A 6,835-nucleotide genomic window follows, 5' to 3' on the forward strand; every position below is an offset into this window, starting at 1 on the left:
ACGAGAGCTCACGTGGGCGCCTGAGCTGCTGTGAAGAGAGATCAAGCGGTTCTAAAAGCCCTTCCTTGCGCGACGGTAGCGACAGCGGGTACGGGTCAGACCCTTAGAAGGCTAATCTTGGGTACGAGGATCTGATATCGGACTGACCGTCGGTCGCACCATCACCGTAAGTCTGTGGGTCTCCTCCTTCTGAGTTGGGACGGACGAGACGGAAGAACCGATGCAGCGCTTGGTTCCTAGCTTCGTCATCCCTTATGGCCCCGTTCTCGTCCGCGCAATGCTGGTCCACGAGGAGCCAATCAAGGTTGCACCGGGGGTCGTCCCACTTTTTGTATTCTTGAACTTCTGTCCTGCAAGCATGTTCCTCGCCAAAAAGAAAGCATCATAGGTTAGAGTAGTAATAATCATCCATGTAATATGTCTGAGTTTGTCACAAACAGATGAATGAAATGTTGTTCCCTTTGTGTTTGACCCCCCTATTTGTATGATACAACCTTTGCGTTTTCCGAAAGCTTGCCGGCGTGACTGGCGATGAGGACATGACTACCTTGGATATTATTACAATTATTGCATATGCGTATTTATATGAGGTGATTTCTGATAAAAGTCATGTAATAATTTACTTATGTTATCCGGAACAAAAATACTTCACCTGCTTTTATTTTGTGCCTAAATGCAGAATGGCCTTCACTTGTATGAACCACGTGTGATGACAAGGGAAGAGAAAATGGTTGCGTGCTATTCAATAGGTCCTCTCATGTTAAAGGAAATAATTAGTTGTTGTTCAAGAAGTTCTCTCATGTCACTTTTAGCCCAAGAGAAGATAGAGTCCAAGTCTTTCATGTTTTGGACTCAGATTCCGACTCCACAAACATGCTTGTACCAAAACGCCAAGAAATTTTACATCCAGACTCCTAATTGGGTGATTCCTTTTGGGTTGCAAAGTAGATTCTATGTGCTTTCAGTCCCAATTGGAATCACCTTAAATTTAGTCCGGGGCGTGGAGATATCGACCAAAAAATATGACGTTGCACTAGATTCCGAGTCAAACAACAAGTCCAAAGGTGCTGCATCACCTCCACTTGGGAAAATAGGCCTTGTACGACCTAGGGTTAGTTTTAGGTTTCCTTGGGACGTCCTCCCACCTCCTTGGCCGCCACCCCTTGCTCCCATATAAATAGATCAACCTAGTAGCTTTTTGTTTGGGATTTGTTTATTTAAAAGTTAGCCATTGCAATTTCATGTACTTCTTTTGTGTCCAACGACCAGAATAAGACCGCGGTCGAATCCGCACCCTTATAAATACTTCATCTATATTCGCAATATTCAGATTGCAATATCATATTCTTGCTTGTTCTTCGATTGCTTGCAGGAATAGACCTTCGTGGTCAGGTTGATCGTGTTCCGACGTGGTGAATAACCTCTTGGAGTTGGTTTAGAGATTGCTAAGGTGCAATGTCGTGCACGTTTGTAGTCGGCTCGTCAAAGTCATCTCCACCAAATCGATAGCCACCATCTAATCGAATGATCGGGACACCTTCAGTTCTATTAAGTGCTATTAGTTTTCTGTTTGCTCGGTGAGAATTTCCAGTTATCCCTAGATTAGATATTATTTCTGTTACCTATTACCCAAGAAAAAACCACAAAAAAGAGTTAGATCTAGTCGTCCTGCATCCAAGCCAGTTTGAGCATTTACAATTTTCTTTTTAGTGCTTGCATAGTTGAATTATCGGTTGCATTGTCGTGTTAAGTTGTTGGTCTTAGCGTCTAGTCTTTAGAGTTTTGAGTTCTGTTCACAAGTTGTCACGCCGCCGCCGCACCATCTTCATCGCTGCTGCCATATACCACCACCACGCCGCTGTCATCCCTTCCATTGTCACCCACCACCATCCATCAATATTCACCACGTGCATCAATTGTTCGTTGTCATTATCATACTTGAGGTCATTCGCGTCTTTGCTTGATCAAATCTACATCTTATTTGGTTGTCGAGAGAATAGAAAAACAAAGTGAGAAAAAGAAACAGAAATAAAAAAATAAAAATATGAGAGAAAAATAGAGAGAGAAAAGTATTAAAAAGTGAGAGAGAAAAAGAGAGAAGAGAAAAAAATACAAATTTCGGATCTATGTATACTCAATCCCGTATCTGAATTTGGATTGGAAACTCTTTTTCACAGTGTTCAGTAAAACAGGTGTATCTTCCTCATACTAAGTCCATTTTGGATCCACGAGTACTCAAATTCGATCTATCGATGAGACGCATCTGAATAGTTCATCTAGTTGGTTCACTATTGTCGCCTGAAAATCAGCTTCGAGATAGGACGTTTTGCCCGGCGAACATCAGGAACACTGTTTGTCAATATTTTTTAGTTCCGTTCCATATTTTTTTGAGTTCTCGTACGATCTCTGGATTGAGTGATTCTTTTTGCATTCTGAAGCTTGAGTCAGTAGCATTCTTGAGAAAAAAATATAAGAAATTTGACATCATATTTTCAAAAGGGAACTTCTAGAGATAGTTTTGGTTTATCCTTCTTGCAGGTCATTTCTCATCGCTATCTTTACTGTCATTGTAATCTTCAATTATATCATCCGTTGCTGCTATTTGTTCTTTGACGTGATTTCGTTAGTGTTCTAGGCTCGCGTCTCTAGTACGGTCTAGCCAAGGACCAACACAGTACCGTCGTTGAGCGTTTATTCAGCATTGCATCTATGAATTGATTATTGCTAATCTTTTGCTACCATATATTAAGTCTTCCTAGCTCGACATATTTCTACACCGTGTTTACCTGGCAATCGCTATATCCAATCTATGAGAGTTTTGACTACACCGGTTGTCGATCACCACCTGCTGTTGGGTAAGAACTGGTGAGAATTTGAGATTGGCTTGACGGATTTGTGACAGACCACTACCACCACCACCACTTCCCAGTAGTTAATAGGAACAATATTCTTGGACTTTTGTTTCTTATTTTTACTAGTCATGAAAGGATCTAGAGTTATGAGTTCATGGGCTTCTTCGATCGTGGGAGACATGCCACACAACAGCCATTACGAGAGGTGAAGAGCGATACGAATGCACATCATCATGTTAATCTGTCTATACCACCATTTAATGGCCGTTTTACACCTGCCTTATATATTGAATGGGAGTTCAAAATAAATGATATATTTGTTTCCCATAATTTTGCTGCACATAAGAAAGTTAAGGTCGCAGTTAGTTATTTCACCAGTTATGCTTTAGTTTGGTGGAGCGAATATTCTAGGTTACACCCTGATAATATACCTACTACTTAGGATGATTTGAAACATGCCATGAGACAAACATTCGTTCCTGTTTATTATACTCGTGGCATGATTACAAAGCTACAAATTTAAAACAAGGTAGTGCCAGTGTAATGAAATATTATGATGATTTAGAAATGACCTTGTTGCATTCCTTGTTTGAAGAAAGTGAAGAATATTTGATGGGTAGACTTTGGGGAGGGTTAAACCGTGATATTCAGGAGCTACTAATTCATGAAAAAGTGTTATCCTACGGATTGTTTGTTTCGTCTTGCTTGCAAAGCTGAACAGGAAATAAAACAACGTGTTACCCACAAGGAGAACGAGCTCACGATGCACATTCCAAGAGTTGATGCGATTTTTAATTCCACTACTAGGCTTACTATGACATCCACATCAATTGTTGTGATGACTACATGAGCTCCACCAAGTGGCACATCCCAACCGAGAGTGCCTACAATAACCGAGTTGATCATAACAGCTAATGACAAAGGTACTGACTTCCAACTCCAAATGAGTATGATGAATGTATTTGCAATTTGAATGCACCCTCTGATGAGCCACCTATTACTTTGATCAGACCACCTATTTTAGAGAACTATGTAGATGATTTGACTTTGCCATGTGATCAAACAACTACAATAGACAAAATTTTAAGAGCACCCGTTGAATTAACTATTGCTGACAGAGAACCATGTGAACAAGGGAATAAATCAAATTTCGATCAAATATGTTTGAAAATAATTGTACCAATGTTTAATCATTTTGATATGACGTGCAATCTTGGTGATGATTCTATATCAAATGACATGTTGCAAGTTTGTTTATTTCAGCCTGTTGTAGCATGTAAATTTGAAACAATTCAAGTTTCTTCACCAATGTTGTGACGGTTTAGTGATGAGCATTGTCAACCTTTTGATATAAATAAGAGCTTCACTTATATGTGCAATCTGAGTTGCCATATTTTCATGGGTTCTACTTCTTGTGATATTATTTTGGCATTATTTTTCGTAACCTATGAAAGTTACTCATGTATACATGTGTCACATGTGCAAAAACCAAGGAAACTAAAAAATGTATGACATATACGTATACAACATGTACACCTTGTCGCTTTTGTAAGCCACATTTAAGATTAAGCACCGTCAAGGACGGCTTTATTTTCAAAAAGGGGAGGATGATGAGGACCTGACTACCTTGGATATTATCACAATCATTGCATATGCGTATTTATTTGAGGTAATTTCTGAGAAAATTCATGCAATAATTTACTTATGTTATCCGGAACAAAAATACTTCACCTGTTTTTATTTTATTCCTAAATGCAGAATGGTCGAACACTTGTATGAACCACGTGTGATGACAAGGGAAGAGAAAATGGTTGGGTGCTATTCAATAGGTTATCTCATGTCAAACGAAATAATTAGTTGATTTTCAAGAAGTTCTCTCATGTCACTTTTAGCCCAAGAGAAGATAGAGTCCAAGTCTTTCATGTTTTGGACTCAGATTCGGACTGCACAGACATGCATGTACCAAAACGCGAAGAACGTTTACATACGGACTCCGAATTGGGTGATTCTGTCTGGGCTGCAAAGTACGTTTTATGTGCTTGCAGGCCCGATTGGCATCACCTTCAAATTCTTCCCAAGCGTGGAGATATAGACCAAATAATATGACATTGCACCAGAATCAGAGTCAAACAACTAGTCCAAAGGTGTTGCATCACCTCCACTTGGGCCCATAGGCGTTGTAGGACCTAGGGTTAGTTTTAGGCTGCCTTGGGACGTCCTCTCACCTCCTTGGCTGCCACTCCTTGCTCTTATATAAACAGATCAACCTAGTAGCTTTTTTGATTGGGATTTGTTTAGTTAAAACTTAGCCATTGCAACATCGTGTATTTTGTTTGTGTCAAACGACCAGACTAAGACCGCTTTCGGATCCCCACCCTTATCAACACTTCATCTATATTCGCAATACTCAGATTGCAATATCATATTCTTATTTGTTCTTCGATTGCTTGCAGGAATAGACCTTTCCAGTCAGGTTGATCGTGCTCCAGCGTGGTGAATAACGTCTTCGAGTTAGTTTACTGATTGCTAAAGCGCAACGTCGTCCACGTTTTTAGTCGGATCGTCAAAGTCATCTCCACCAAATCGATAGCCACCATCTCATCGAAAGATCAGGACCCTCACCGCTTTCGACTGGTCCTGCCGCTAGTGCTTTGAGGAACGGATCCTTACCACACTCAGTGCAACCATTGGATAGCCGAGCGCGGTTCGAGGCGGCATAAGGCGCTGCGTAGCCGCTTGGTGTGTTGAACAAGTTCGAAACAGTGTGAAGGCGCTCTGTGGCCATTCAGGTCATTGAACGAGTTCGAAACAGAGCCAAGGTGCACTGATCCTTACAAGTTTCCATCTGCGCGCAGGTTTCTCGAACAAAGATTGGAATTCCTAGAAAGGATACAACCTATCTACTCGAAAATTTCATCTAGAATCTCTATCACTTATCTGCTGTGCCGCGACACTTCTTCCTACGATGTCTGGAACTTTTGTCGGGGCCTCAGATCCCCGGCAAGCAGGATGTTACACTCTCCCGGCAACTTCCCAACGGACAAGGTTTTTGCCGATAGTCCTTAACTATTGTGTAGGAAAGGGGTTGCGGCATTATAACTCCTTTTTCTCCTTTGCCAGGACGTGCTAGCAGAGCCGCCGACTGCATCTTCGGCAGCGAAGCAACGCTTCCAAGGGGGGAAACGTTTCCGCTGGAGTGTGTGCCTGGGCTTAGGGACCTGATGGCACACCCTCGACGGCTATGCATCATCCGCGAAGGTGCGTCAGCCGGAGTATGCACTGGAGGCCTCGTCGAAGCCCCCAGGCACACCCTCAACAACAACACACTGTCCTGGAGCGGCGCGTCAGCCTGATACCATCGAGCTCGGGGTCTCCGCCTCCTTGGCCTGCGCTTGCGCAGCCGCACGATCGCGCAGGGGTTAGGAGGCCATAGCGAAGTGGAACGACCACCGCTGCATCCCATTTTGTGGAACCACGGCGATGCGCTCAACTTCCCAAGATCTGGTGCGGAGCTTGCTCGAATCCGTGAAAAAGCTCTTGGCATCTCCGCCTACATGGCGCGTGAGAGATGTCGGGAAAACGACACCTATGGGAAACTCCAAGGATCCCTTGATCGTTTGGCGCAGGGAGATAGGTGGCACCCAGAGCGGAACCAGCGATCAGCACCGACAAGGTCGTTTACCCAGGTTCGGGCCGCTTGGCGCATAAAACCCTACTCCTTCTTTGTTTGTATTGGCTGCTTACTGTAGGGTTATTTGCTATAGTAATTTAGCTGATGATTAGAGAGTCTAAATCCCAAAAGGTCCAACCCCTAGAAATGAGCTTTGGGACTCCTTTTATAGGCAAAGGGGGTCACCAACAGTGTGCTCACGGGTTGCATAGTGATCAAGGTTCACCGCTTATCTATCTACTGCGGTGTCAGGGGCAGTAAATGCCTTAGCACGAACCCTGACCAGCATCAAGGTGGCTTCGACACGTACCCA

Source organism: Hordeum vulgare, chromosome 4H (assembly GCF_904849725.1).
Source record: "Hordeum vulgare subsp. vulgare chromosome 4H, MorexV3_pseudomolecules_assembly, whole genome shotgun sequence".
NCBI classification, from domain to species: domain Eukaryota; kingdom Viridiplantae; phylum Streptophyta; class Magnoliopsida; order Poales; family Poaceae; genus Hordeum; species Hordeum vulgare.